Source organism: Ranitomeya variabilis, chromosome 1 (genome assembly GCF_051348905.1).
Source record: "Ranitomeya variabilis isolate aRanVar5 chromosome 1, aRanVar5.hap1, whole genome shotgun sequence".
NCBI lineage: Eukaryota > Metazoa > Chordata > Amphibia > Anura > Dendrobatidae > Ranitomeya > Ranitomeya variabilis.
In genome coordinates, this window is record NC_135232.1 from 491,802,305 (window position 1) to 491,818,119 (window position 15,815).

Here is a 15,815-nt window from a genome sequence, read left to right on the forward strand (position 1 = left end):
CATCAATATCAGTTGCTATTAGCTTCGACAGCCTGATGTAAACATTGAATGGAGCCGCACTGCACAACTCATTTCAGTGTTTAGCGGATACTGACAGATACTGCAGATCAGCTTCTCTTTTCTTGAATAAGAGCTGATGTGCCATATTTGGCAGTGGATGCTGCTCATTGAACGATACTGTGCAGTGCGGCTCCATACAATGTTTACCTAATTGCTAAGAGCAGCTGATCATTGTGGATGTTGTTGGATGTCTGACCCACACCAATATGATATTCATGAACTAGGTAATCAATATCATTTGCCTAAAGAACTTCTTTAAGCTTTATTTCTAGTGCTGTTTCATTGAGAATCTAGTAAGAAATTAACATATTTTGCACACTATAAGGCACACTGGACCATAAGACGCGCTCTAAAGCTTGGAAAGGAGGATAGTAAACATTTTTATTAAAATAGGGGTTCGTTTTCTTGTCCGAATTTATGTTAGTTTACAAGTAGGGGTGGCAGCGGTGAAGCGCGGTCACAGGAGGCAGGGTTGCTGCTGCAGGATTCCAGAGGTGGCAGGAGTGGGGTTTGGCTGTGATCCATGGGCGTCAATAAAATGTTGGTGGTGAGTCAGGAGCAGACTTTCAGCTCTGCTCATTGATTTTCCAGCGATGCGCTTCGGGAGAATGGGGGCTGCAGCAAAATGGCTACAGGAGGCGGCGCATGTGCAGATTGAGATCTCGGGTCATCATAGAACCAAGATTTATATCTGCACATGAGTCGCCTCCACCGCCTGTGACCCTTCTTCACCCCTGCCGCCCCCCTCGGTACGCTATATTCGGACAATAAAATGCACCCCCACTTTTCTCCCAAATTTGGAGGAAAAAAAGTGTCTTAAAGTCTGGAAAATATAGTAAACAGTTTCATGCAAGTGATGAAACTTAAAAACTAGTATAAAAGGAAAGAAAATAATTTAATCTTGCTTACTGGAACATGCTCATGCAGCTGAAAACGTAACAAAAAAAAATAAACATGTTTAAGAAGCAATGAAGTTAAAAATAATAACGATGCATCTCCCCTGGCTTCATTACAATGCGAAACATAAATGGCAAACAGCAGGACCAAGCAATATTAGTTTATGATAATATTTCAAATATGAAATCACATTAGGTGACCAATTTTCTGGAACTGCCTATGAGTTATGAAGTTCTGTCTGGCAGTGACAGGGAGAAAGAGGCTGCTACAAAATGAAATACAGCTGTCACAGTAGGAACATCATAAAAATTCAGAGTAGAGACCTGGTCCAGTAACTGCCTCTAGGAAAAAATGCCTCACCTATACTACATGCATAAAAAAGAAAATGATATGAAAAAGGAAAACAATTTGTAATCTCTGATAGTTTTGTGTCTGTTTTATCACTTTTCTTCTTGAAACAAAGGTCAATAGGATCTAGATAATAAATATATGTATGCTTGTATAGGATATTCCAACTAAAACTCAAATATATAATTTCTTTAAAGGCATGAGGGCCTCAAATTACTTTGCTTTATTACCTAATTTTATTGCCTGGTACATACTATATACTGTATGCTTAGCGTCAATAATTGCAGAACATACAAGTGTTCTTTTTCTCTTTATTAGTGTCCTAATTTTTTTGCCTTAAAGGGAATCTGTCACCATTTTTTTGATACCCCATCTGAGAGCGGCGTAATGTAGGGACAGAGACACAGATTTCGGCGTTATATAACTTAGTGGGCTGCTTGCTGTAGTTTTGATAAAATCACTGTTTCTCTGCTGCAGATATAGCAGTCCTATGAATGTTGAGCTCCGTATAACTCCACCCACACCACTTATTGGCTGCTTTTTGTGTATATTATGCATACAGTGATGGAGACAGGATATGCAGAGCTTATGAATATTAATACTACACAGCATCAAATTCGATAAAGGGCTTATTGGAAACTTTAAAAAAAAGTTTTGTAGTTGCTAAGAGAGAAAACTACCTGCAAGATGTGTCCGATGCCAATCATTGACCGCTCCTGTCGGAGATTCAGCTATTCTCTGTCAACAGAGCAGCAGTTTTCCTTTATGTTGACAGGACAGGACTACTGGTTTAATGCTGATTGACAGCCGGCTTCCCCCAGTTAGGCAGCAGAAGTCAGATGTCAATCAGTATGACACCAGTAGTCCCACCCTGTTGACAGGGAGAAGCTGAATCTCTGGCACGATCTGTCAATATATGGGCGCCAGTTGCAACTGACAGGTAGTTACTGCTTGAAACTACATGTGTTTTTTTCTAAAGTCTCGGCCATCCTCTGTAAGGTCTACTGATAATCTCCTGCTCATAAAATAATGAAAACGTTTTATGAAAACTGCAGCAAGCACACCACTGTAATCAAGGTATTTGCCCCTTACATAATGCTGCTTTCAGGTTAGGTGACAAAAAACCGTTGACAGATTCCTTTTAAATATGGTGTTCTACTTTTGGGGGGCTTTTGAGGTGTAAATAAGATCTTCAATAGCATGCATTTGTGAATTAATAAAGAATAATATAGTTAGTAGTAATTTATGATGTCTAATACCAGGTGAAAAGATCAAAGATTGGGAGGGGGTTGTACACTAAATCATTAACAGTGAGAAAATTACAACTGAATCTAAATTCTCTAGAGGTCAAAGAAAAAATATCCTGGTCACAAGACATATGGGCAGGAGGCTTTTTAAGGTATAAATTCTAGTCCACTGATATTTTTAGCTGTTCAATGATATTGATAATGATGTAAAATATTAATAATTATGTATATTGTAATCTATACACTCATGAGATCTTTAAATTATCATCATAACTGCACATTTTGTTTTACATGGTATTTATTCACACATTGGTTTCTAAATATACACATTTTAGTTTTTGCACACTTCTTACATATCACATCTTGTCACGCACACTCCTTTTAGTTTACCATTCAGCACATCAATTTTTTTAAATTTAATATCTTATTTACTTTGTTTCGTGTAATTTTCATTATTGGCGTTGTCCAACACAGTGACATTTTTATTAAAAGCTTAAAAAGTTTTTATTGATATTGGTGCGTTCGCAGCCCGGGGTCCACCGTGCAGGAGTACCTGCTGCTAGCAAACGGCGGCACTATATGGCAGTATGGACTAACTCAGTTAATTCACCGAGTAGCCGTGAAAGCAAAGCACTTTGCCCTGTTAGACTTCACAGAGGCACAGGCTAACTGCCCAAAGAGAGAGCAGTCAGTGGTCACGCATGCACACAAAACTCCTCGCCGGAGGTGCCAGCATTCTAGGGGCTTATTTCAGCCAGGTCCCTGAATACATACAAACACAATCTCCTCGCCGGAGGTGCCAGCATTCTAGGGGCTTATTTCAGCCGGGTCCCTGAACACACTCTCACGTGACCACACTGGTGCAAAGCATGTAACAAAGAACAATACTAGCGCATGGCCGTGCGGCCATGCGAACCTTAAATAGTTGCAGCACTTACAGGACCTTCCTAGAAGGACCAATGAGAGGCTGCCACAGAGTGTGAGCACCTATAGGACCTTCCTGAAGGACCAATGGCCTTAGCTGCAGTATCTGATCATGTGACCCTCGATCTCCACTGAGAGATCTTACTCTGGGCATGCTCAGAACGAGAAAAGCAATACTTAGTCCCAGAAGCGTCTGCTTGCCGCTGCCCAGCACTGACTTCAATAGCAGAAGCAGGAAAGGCAGCAGTAACTCTTAGCACAGAGTCAGACTGAGCGAGACGCTGGGACCGACGTCTCCGCTGAGCAGGCTCCACTGCGGCTGGAAAAGAATGGGAGACCGCAGCGGAGATGGCCTGAGATTCCCCCTGTGCAGAGGTGGGAACTCGACCCCTAACTCCCACTTTATTTTTTTATCACATTTTCACTTTGCATATAATTAACATATTTAATGTGGACAACATAGTAACGTTGCCCCCATTGCTAAGTTTTTAGTAATATATTGTGCATTGGCCACACTGTTCAACTTTCTTACTTTATCTAATTAGTATTGAGCGCTTATTTTGTGAATGCATGGTGTTCTACGCCATGTTGGAATAATAGCAACAGCTGCAGGCTTATTAAAGTAGACTAGATTTAGGAGACCTCAAATGGAGCTTAGTTAATTGTCAGTAGTTTGTTAATTCTGTACTATTATTGCTTGATGTCTTTGGCTGGTTTGCATCAGTTCTCTTCCTGTAATTCTCCATGTGATGATGTAGATAATGGTTTCTGTATTTCCCCTGTAAACAGTTTATTCATCATGTCTCAGTGCTGATAATTCTGCTGAAAGATGAAATCTGCAACTGCCATCTGCTCAGCTGAATGAGTCGAACTGCACAGCCCTGTATATTCTGCTGTGGAATCTATGTAGTATGAAATATTGCTGACAATCATAGCTTTGCTTCACATAGCTGCCACGTTCTGCAACATGCCCCAAATTTGCAACATATAATTTCATAGCTTTTGGGTGTGTCTGGTTATACAGAACTTCTGGAAGTAGGAGGAAAAATTTACTAGAAAACATGTAACTTTCCTAGAACAATTAAACCCTAAAAGAGCCAATTTTGGAAGTAAACCAAAGCCTGAAATACATAGGTATAGTAGGGCATACCACACTTGAATATAATCAAATGCATTCCACTCTGGTATCTTTAGGTGCCAGTTCCGTCCTAGACCCTCACTATACATGGCAAAAAAACAACAAAGGGAATTCACAGAACTTCCACTGTAACTTTTAGAAAGACTTTTTATGCTTTATCAAACAAATTATTAAAAATTCAATTTTAAATTAGTAATGGATTTTTTAATCAGTTGTTGAATAAAGACTTTACAGTACAAGTGCCGTACACTCACCCTATGTTTATTGCAAGGCATAAAGCATAAATTCCTTTATTATGTTTCAGTTGCTGCCTGCAGATCAATTTTGCAGGACTGGATGTCACCAAACACCTCTTGATTATAATCATAGATTTTTTCTATGCCGACAAAACACAGAGCTTTTCATTGCCGACATATCCTGTTAGATTATGGTCTATTAAATATGGGAACATGCACCTGATGAAACGTGTTCTTTAAATCTAGTGTATAGGCACAAAATTCAGTTAAGCAAGTTGAAGATAATATGATCTCTAAAAGGCTTAAAGTTAAAGATAACACATTACCTTTGTATTTTAGGCAAAAAATATACATTGGCATTTTTTTCATTTTAAAAATTGCAAAAAAGAAAATAGACCAATGCAAAAGTTTAAGTAACCTCGAAGATTTGTAAGCTCAGATAACTTTGACGAAGGTTTTGGACCTTAGTTAGCTTGTTAGGGTTAGGACTTGTTCTGCAGCCTTCACTTGTGCGATCTGTGACACTGATATTACATAGCATAGTTTTATTAGAGATATATCAATACTTGCAGGCCTTTTATCATCATAGCTGGCATGTTTCTACCAAAGCAATCGTTCGCGAATGCAATTAATAGGGGAGCTGGGTGCATGCAATCTGAGTCCCTAGCAATGATGCATTGAGGAGATTGATGATCTGCTCCTTGGGGCCTTCAGCAGTGGCGCCTTCTCCTGTAATGAGCATTTTCGGAGTGGAGACATTGGAGACAATGGACGTGAATTATGTTATTTGCTACTTCTATCTTCTAACTGAGTCGACTTGCATGGCAAAGGCTGCCGATAAGTTATATACAGTCTTATGCTTTGCTATGTATGTTTTTCTTTTGGAGATTATGCCTTTTATCATTGCATTTCGTTGATTTGTTCACTACCTTTGGGCCTATGAAATCAAAAGTTATATCTTATTCCCCCATGATCTTGACGTTCTACAAATATCTGAAGGAATGTCACAGTGTAGAGGGATCATCATTATTCTCATTTGCACATGAAAACACGAGAAGCAATGTAGAGAAACTGAAAGGGAGAAGATACAGATTAGATATTAGGAAACACTTTTTGACAATAAGGGTGATCAATGAGTGGAACAGGCTGCCACGAGAGGTGGTGAGTTCTCCTTCAATGAAAGTCTTCAAACAGAGGCTGGACAGTCACCTGTCTGAGATGGTATAGTGAATCCTGCATTCAGCAGGGGTTTGGACACGATGACCCTTGATGTCTCTTTCAACTCTAATATTCTATGATTGATATGTTCCTGCTAAACCTTCTTCTCTCTGGATAATCTTTAACATTACAATTCCTCTTATAAGAGATTACTATTTAGATGCAGCTAACTCTTGAAGGTCAGGGTCATTTGCTAATAAATGCCAATTTCTCAGTATTGCAGATTTTATCACTAAATCCATAAGATTATGATTAAAGGAAAATAATAAAACATTGTTCTCCTTTTTTGTGGGCTTTAGGAGTCTATTTATAGTTTTCTGGGTAACCATGTTGCAGTAAAAACAACCAAAAATCAATTGACTTATGACCTTAGGGGGCTAAATTAAACAAACTAAAGAGTAAAATGATATATTAGATAATATTGAAATCACACCCGTGATTTAACACACTGATATTGGCTATATAAATGACCAAGAAAAAAACAATTGTACCACAGATAATAATTAGGGACACGGAAGGTAGAGTGCATAATTTCCACAATAGTAGGAGACAGGATAAATATGTGTATATTCTTTGATCCTATATTTCTCTAATGTAAGCCCTTACCTAACCACAGAGATTAACACCCTAGCAAGTATGACAAAGATGACCCCGCTCAATGAAGACTGAGCCCTAAGCAGCCCCTATATTGTTCCTTTTGTTACTAAAGACCCATGGGTAGGACAGTGCATAGGCAACAAAGAAAAATAACTAGAAAAACCTCATATTTAGGGAATAAATATCAATTGGCAATATAACAGAGAAAAAATATTACTGCACTATCTACAAAGTACTCATCTGGGATTCCTGATGATTCATCCCGAGTTTTTAAACTTCTTGAATCATTTCCCCTCCCATGTATTGAGGTTCATCAGGGAAATAAAGCTGAGGAACAATTGATAGATCAAGTTTAGATGAATATCAAATTCCTTTGTATATACCATAATGAGTTTACAGGTCATGTAAAGTTTAAGTGACCACTTCTGCCTCTATAGGGCAGCAGGGAGGGCAATCAGCACTTTTACATGCCTTATGTGCAAATATCAGCATTGATATTCCGGACAAACAAGAAACAATTTTTCAACAGTTTTTCACACCTTTATTATGTTTTGCCTATTGCCTTCAAATAAATTTTAGATTTCAGTATATCACCAAACACCACTTGATAAAAGCTTTTCCTCATCAAAGTTGTCCTACATTTTTCTTATGGACTTGATAGGTACAGGTTACAGAAGAAATATAAAGTATTTATTGTTTTTACTATTAGTAGTATCAATACTACTGAGTACTGGTGATGAGCAAACGTGCTCAGATAAGAACTTATCTGAACATACTCTGGTGCTAACCGAGTGTCTTGGACATGCTCGAATAATATGTTCAAGATCCGGCTCTAAACACAGTCTCATAGTTAGTTGTGGAAAAAACACCAATCAGATGTATTTAAACACAAAAATTGAAAACCACTCCAAAATAGCATAGTAAAAAAAAGAGAAGACTGAGTGTATATGTTTCAAAACGGTGCATAGAACCTTTATTGAATTTAATTTAACAGACAGTTATAAAATAAAATACATTAAAAAAGGTGAGAAAAGTACAGACACCACATGCAGGAGTTGCCTGTTTGTTAGGTACCACATCACTACTATTCCAAATCCACAGACTACGTCTGGCATATCTATCCAAATCTGTCTACCTGGAACAATTCTTCAAGCTGTCTTTTTGCTAAGAGCTTACCATATTTCTAAATATATTTGGTAAAATAAAAAAGGTTAAAATTGACCACTCGCAGATTGTAAAGGATGCAAATCTCCAGAAGAAGTCACATATAAGCATCTGGGTTGTGGGATCCCAGCACAATAAGTGGCGTTCCACAACCCTCCAAGGTACAATTTGTCCTCAGAGTTCGAGTACACGTAGGTCATCACAAAATTTTGTGGTTTTGACTAAAGAATAGTGTTGAGCGATAACTTCCGATATTTGAAAGTATCGGTATTGGATTGGATTGGACGAAATCCAAAAAATATCGGATATCGCCGATACTGATACCCGATACCAATACAAGTCAATGGGACACAAATATCGGAAGTGATCCTGGATGGTTCCCAGGGTCTGAAGGAGAGGAAACTCTCCTTCAGGCCCTGGGATCCATACTCATGTAAAAAATAAAGAATAAAAATAAAAAATATGGATATACTCACCCTCGGACGGGCCCTGGCTGTCACCGCTGCAAGCGTCTGCCTCCGTTCCTAAGAATGCAGAGTGAAGGACCTTCGATGACGTCGTGGCTTGTGTTTGGTCGTGTGACCGCTCATGTGACCGCTCATGCGACCAATCACAAGCCGAGACGTCATTGCAGGTCATACACTCACTGCATTCTTAGGAACGGAGGCAGACGCTTGCAGCGGTGACAGCCAGGGCCCGTCCGAGGGTGAGTATATCCATATTTTTTATTTTTATTCTTTATTTTTTACATGAATATGGATCCCAGGGCCTGAAGGAGAGTCTCCTCTCCTCCAGACCCTGGGAACCATACGCACCGCACACTCCTGGGAACTTATAGGAACTTCCGATTCCGATTTCCAATATCACAAAAATATCGGAACTCGGTATCGGAATTCCGATACAGCAAATGTCAGCCGATACCCGATATTTGCAGTATCGGAATGCTCAACACTACTAAAGAAATATTGCATCATTAAAACAGAAGGCACTGAGTGGTAAATGTTGTAATAATGTTACGGATCAGTATCTGTTGGTTTAAATTATTGTTGAAATTCAGCAGTCACTTGAATTGCTGCAGAGCATTCTTTGGACTGCCACCAATTACACAAGTCTCCTAAAAGTGAACAGCTCAGCAGACAGAAACACACATCTCCTGTCTGTGCACATACAGACTGGAATACGGATTCAGTAGGCAGCATAGGCTTCATAGACTTAAATCTGTGTTCTGGACAGTGTGCAAGCTCAGACAGGAGCTGGAAGCTCCTGTCTGCTGAGTGTTGCACCTCCCCCGTGTCTATTGCATGACCAATGAGAATCTCAGGACTTGGATCCCTACTAGTGTTGAGTGATACCGTCCGATACTTGAAAGTATCGGTATCGGAAAGTATCGGCCGATACCGGCAAAGTATCGGATCCAATCCGATACCGATACCCGATACCAATACAAGTCAATGGGACTCAAGTATCGGACGGTATTCCTGATGGTTCCCAGGGTCTGAAGGAGAGGAAACTCTCCTTCAGGCCCTGGGATCCATATAAATGTGTAAAAGAAAGAATTAAAATAAAAAATATCGCTATACTCACCTGTCCGACGCAGCCTGGACCTCAGCGAGGGAACCGGCAGCGTTGTTTGTTTAAAATTCGCGCTTTTACTTGGTTACGTGAAGTCCCGGCTTGTGATTGGTCAGGGCGGCCATGTTGCCGGGACGCGGACCAATCACAGCAAGCCGTGACGAAATTACGTCACGGCTTGCTGTGATTGGTCCGCGTCCCGGCAACATGGCCGCCATTAACCAATCACAAGCCGTGACGTCACGGGAGGCTGGACACGCGCGCTTTTTAAAAAGTGCGCGTGTCCAGCCTCCAGTGACGTCCCAGCTTATGATTGGTCACGGCGCCATGTTGCCGGGACGCGGACCAATCACAGCAAGCCGTGACGAAATTACGTCACGGCTTGCTGTGATTGGTCCGCGTCCCGGCAACATGGCCGCCATTAACCAATCACAAGCCGTGACGTCACGGGAGGCTGGACACGCGCGCTTTTTAAAATGGGCGCGTGTCCAGCCTCCCGTGACGTCCCGGCTTGTGATTGGTTGCGCCGCGGTCAACCAATCACAAGCCGGGAGGCTTGTATAATACATCAGCTGAGAGGTGATACATGGGAATGTGAGACACATCCTGCAAATTCGACCAAACTTATTATGCAATAATTGATGTTTTGACAACATTGGCAGTTTCCCCTTGTTTGGTTTAGTTCATCCTCACTCATTTTGTGCGCCGCGGTCAACCAATCACAAGCCGGGAGGCTGGACACGCGCGCATTTTAAAATTTTAAAATGGGCGCGTGTCCAGCCTCCCGTGACGTCCCGGCTTGTGATTGGTTGCGCCGCGGTCAACCAATCACAAGCCGGGAGGCTGGACACGCGCGCATTTTAAAATTTTAAAATGCGCGCGTGTCCAGCCTCCCGGCTTGTGATTGGTTGATCGCGGCGCAACCAATCACAAGCCGGGACGTCACGGGAGGCTGGACACGCGCCCATTTTAAAATGCGCGCGTGTCCAGCCTCCCGTGACGTCACGGCTTGTGATTGGTTGCGTCTCCCATGTGACTGCGACGCAACCAATCACAAAGCCGGGACGTAATTTTAAAATCCTTAAGGACCTGAAATTACGTCACGGCTTGCTGTGATTGGTTGCGTCGCCCATGTGACTGCGACGCAACCAATCACAACGCCGGAATGTAATTTTAAAATCCTGAAGGACCTGAAATTACGTCATGGCTTGCTGTGATTGGTTGCGTCCCGGTCACATGGGCGGCACGCAACCAATCACAAGCCGGGACTCACGTAAAGGAAAGAAAAGCGCGAATTTTAAACAAAGAACGCTGCCGCTTCCCTCGGTAAGGTGCAGGCTGCGTCGGAGAGGTGAGTATAGCAATATTTTTTATTTTAATTCTCTCTTTTACACATTTTTACATTAATGTTGTTTCGATACCGATACCCGATATCACAAAAATATCGGATCTCGGTATCGGAATTCCGATACAGCAAGTATCGGCCGATACCCGATACTTGCAGTATCGGAATGCTCAACACTAATCCCTACCGAACTGCAGGTAATTTAAGTGCCTGCTAAACATGACAAGTCAGGAAAAATGTATAGCTACTCTTAAAGATTTAAATGGTGGTTCTTTTGTCAAAACTGATATTCCATGATAAGCTGTGTGATGCTGCATTATGACACCAAATGCTGCTGCGCAGGATTGTGAGATGCATAAACCGGTCCCACATTCTGGGCGTTCAGACCCCAATTCCTCCTGCATATTAAAAAAAATACCCAGATTCAAACTTAACATATTTTTAACACACATTCAGTTGTATAAGAGTGTACGTACTTTAATAATATACCATAATTGTCTCGTTGATCACTTGGTACATGCTATCTTGGATAATTTAAGATGAAAAAAAGTAATTCATTTTTTCAACACCTACAAGATGACATGATGTTGATAAAAAATTCACTTATTCTTATATCACATATAATAAAGCTAATAAAGTGACTGGAAAACTTTCACTTAACTACCACCTTTTAAAACTGAAAATAAATTGTTTGCTTCTTGGCATACTCTCTGGCCTACACCACCCGCCAGCCTTCAAAGTATAATGAATGCCCCATGCATATGTGTAGATTATTTTTTGGAGATCAGCAGATGGTTATGTGTGGGTTGACAGTCAGCTACTAAATGAGGCACAATTTATGCATTAAAAAACAACAGGAATTTATAATTAATTGAAATGTTTAGTTAGATAATTATGTCTGCTATTGTATTATGTGTAAGAAGTCTCCCTTGATTTAGAATACTGTGCGGCATCTAACATGTAAAAAAATATTAATGCAGACAATGTTGCTTTGTGCTTCCTCTTCCCACTACAAGCATCGTCAGGAACTCAATGGTTACCCTGTCGTGTTTTGCCAATTAAGGAGATCTTAGACACTGCTACTGAAAAGTGACTTTACATTTTTCATACATAATAGACCTACCTGGGGCCCTCTGTATGCCCCCTGCTGTTTCCTCCACATTCTAGTCCTCTTGCATTTGGATTGCCACCGCAGTACCAAATAGAGGAGGTATGTTGAAACTATACTTAAACAGAACAAGAAAGGATGAAAAGTCATGATTTTGACTTACTACAGTGCTACTCATTCCACTGTGGTGGCCATCTTGAATGCAGAAGGAACACTATTACAAATGGAGACAGCAGGGGGCTAACGGAGAGAAGCAAATGATAAATGTGTAGACACTTTTCAATGCCAGGGTGGAGCTTGCTTTAAAACCATAATTAGAACCTCATCTGCTAAATTCACCAAATAGAAACAATAGTAGGGCACTATATAGATATTGGCCAATCAATCAATTGAGGGTTATTGAAGTCATCTTTCTTTTTATATTCACTGAAGATTTTTTGCACCAAATTCTTCAAAATTACACTTACACAAAGGTCAGAAAACTCGTAAGGACCTTGTTGGACCACTATAGGCAGCATGGAACTACACCACAGCTCTAAAGGGAAGGCTTCTAGTCCCACCTGGTAAGGGGGAAATCCCAACTTGCTTCCAAGCCGGCTGGACCACCACCAGCTTCTGTGATCCGGTACCCTGGACTGAGGCTGCCTGAATTGCTTCAGTAAAGAGGTAAAGAGACTGCAACCTTGTGTCCTGTGTTTCTTATTACACCATCTCCATCTACACATGGGAGCCCTGGGGACCTACTTCACCTGTGGGAAGTTTTGCCATCTGGCTGCCATAACATCACCCCAGAGGACCCCTTTAATCAGCGTCGGTCCCCACTGATCGAATATCACAGGTGGTGTTATGAACTTTCCTTATTTCTATAAATCCCTTTAACATGGGCGCCCAGGGCCATGGACTGGGTCGCCGCCGCCGTGACACATCCCTTTAAGTACCGGACCCGGTACCAAGTACTCCACGGCCCTGACGGGTGACTCACATAACACATATGTGCCCGCTAGTCCCGCCGCAGCGCAGAAACCGATGAATCTTCGCAGTGCACAGTGCATGCTCTGGTTGGGATTCATAAGTCTGCAGTCACACGGAGTGACTGCAGACTTTTCATTTTGGCCCGGAAAATCCCTTTAACCATGAGATGCACCCAAAAAATGTTATCTTTGGGAAAAAGCAAAAAAGAAGACTTAAAAAAAGACAACTTAAAAAATGAATCAAAATGTATTGAGAGGAAGGCAAAAATACAAATACCATTAAAAAGTAAAAATGGAAAAACAACAAACGGGGTCTTTGTGTATTTAATTTAGACTTTATCACACCACAAACTATAGCTAAAAAGGTAAATTTATTACTACATAACATTGGAAGTCTATACTAATAGAGACTGCAATACATAAGCACAGATCTGGTAAAAGGTACCTTGACTGTGATACCATAGCGAAAAAAAGTTGTAATATAGCTGGAATGTGCCAAAAAGCGCATAATAGGTCATCACCTGGGCAATAAACGCTGAAGATAGTGTGGTATTGCTCACCTGGCAGGGTTTTGTCAGGCACAGTTCCTATGTAGCTATAGATGCCAGCTGCTGCTGCTCCGTATGCTGGAATAAAACCAGCAGTAAATGCAATAGTAGAAAGGGATATATGGATAAATCTGGTTCGCTGCTTGTCAAGAAGATGTCCAATAACGAAGATGGGTTTTGAACAAAGAGCAGTTTCATTAATGTACATGTTTCAGAATTGGACAAACTCCTTCATCAGGAGAAAAGCACAATGAACTTATTATGGTTTACCTGATGAAGGAGTTTGTTCAATTCTGAAACGTGCAGATTAATAACACTGCTCTTTGTTCAGCATCATCATCAGCATTGAAAATCATGTTGACCAGCAGTGCAGCAGATTTATCTGTATATCCTTTCTACTAGACCCCAAAAAATGTAACTTGACATTGATCAATGACTTGTATGTGTAATAAATTCTCTTAATCCTCTTAAGTGAGATGACCTTCTGAGACAAAGTATCAAGATGGTGTCGTTGTGAGCCAAGATAACCTTTGCTATATGAGTACTGTAATTTTAGCTCACTTATGAAATTATCAGACAACCTGCTATAAAATGTTCATGTTACCATAACGACAAGCAGCCTAAAATACTTAATTGCAGTAATTTAGGGAGGAGGGAGTAATGGAGCATTTTCCCAGCCCCCTCTACAGATGAACAATTCATTTGGAATTTGAGTTCGCCAACTTTGTCAAATTTCCCCAAATTTTTTGGTTGCGAATAACATTGTCATGAATTGCACTACTGCAAAGCCTCTAATAGCACAGAACACCTATATGTATAGCACTCTGATGTCTTCCAAGTGTGTTTTGAACCCCTTTTGAGATCGTTAACACAATCACAGCCATATTAATGTTTAAGTGACCGATATCTATCTGGTTAGGGAAAAATGGATGTGACCAACATACTGATTCATATAGCATGTATGGGTCTAATACTGGACTATTACATTGAAGTATGCTCTATAATAATATATGAGAGGCTGTCTATAAATCTTATCCACTTTGCTAGTACTGTAAAATGTGCTATTTTGACCCAGCGGAAATTTGCTGCTTCAAAAACATGAGTAAAATCCATTATGGGCACAGACCCTATCATTTTCAGCTGCCTGCATCTCTGTATCTAAATATCATTTTGATACAATATTTATCTGTGAAAAATGTGATATAGTTTTATTTATAAGAAACTATTTAAATAATTCCCAGGATTTTATATTGTCAAGTATGAATATAAGTGTATTTTAATGTTTTAGCATAGTTTGATATGCCAAATCAGTTCCAGTATATCCCCTAATATCAGTGATTATGATAAGTAATGCACTAAATTACGTTTTATGCAGAGGCACATGGAGGTTCACTATGAACCATATAATACCGCAGTGCTACATCAGGGATTTGTACTACACATACTTTAAAGCCTAAAATAATACCTAGTCATTATGGAATAGTATTTTCCATCATGAAGCAAAATTAGACCTGTTGTTGTTTGATAAGCAAATACGTCTACGCATGTCAGCATTTAATTTCAAGAGATGGCATACAGGTTTGGAGGCAGTACATTGCTCAATGAGCTAATTATAATAGTGATATAAGCTGTCAAGCAAGAAGCTTACATAATAATATAACACGGCTTTACGTCTTCATATCTCCTTACTGCAGCAAATAACCAGCTGTCCAGCTCCCGAGATTTTTCCCCCCCAAAAAAATGATCACCTAAAATTTTCTTTTGGATATTTTTTTTCTCTCAATTATTATGGTATACCCAGTCAGAAAAATAGCAGTATTTCAAATCAACCAACAATATTTCTGCCCAGCCTCAGCTAAAAAATAAGTGCTTTTAGTTTAACTATTCAATCAATACTATAAGAAATGGCTGTGACTGTGGAGGAAGACTACTGTGGCTATGCAGTTGTGTCATTTGGACAGCGTAGTCAGCATATGGTAGATGTTATTGATCTGATCATGGCGATGTAATGGAACATTGACTAATGTATTCTTCGGATGCGCTTCTTTTTAATCAAAAAAGGCCCTCAGGGAATAGCATGGAGGCTATGTAGCGACTATATCACATGGGAAACATCCAAACAGTATTATTCCAAGCTTATTCCTGTTAATGTAGCCATGTTTCTAACCGTTCCTGTGTACTGTCATTCTTGGTTTGTTCTGAAATGTGATGAAACGAATTACAAGAACAGTGATGCCACCTTCGTTCTCACATTAGATGTTCTGTGTGATATAATATATTTTATTAGTACCATTCTCCTCAAAAACTGACCAGCACTTCTATCCATAAAATGGCTACTTGTAGAGGAGCAAGTGACCAGACCAGTCCATCAGTCTTCTCCAATAGAAAAGCAGCTTTACCATGTGAGGGGTTTTAGAATTATATGCTGATGGACTGGTCTGG

General features: G+C 40.2%; 1 protein-coding gene and 1 long non-coding RNA gene across 5 annotated transcripts in view; one reads left to right on the forward strand and one right to left on the reverse strand.

The window, feature by feature from the left end:
• The window catches only part of CPLX1 (complexin 1), a 321,051-nt gene that overhangs the window by 141,997 nt on the left and 163,239 nt on the right, over positions 1 to 15,815 (forward strand). The window lies entirely within an intron of this gene.
• Positions 7,077 to 13,106, reverse strand: LOC143793745 (uncharacterized). The gene is made up of 3 exons (XR_013220253.1): positions 10,934 to 13,106; positions 8,782 to 9,164; positions 7,077 to 8,050 (listed from the first exon to the last, which is right to left on the reverse strand). It is a non-coding gene; the product is annotated as an uncharacterized LOC143793745 (long non-coding RNA).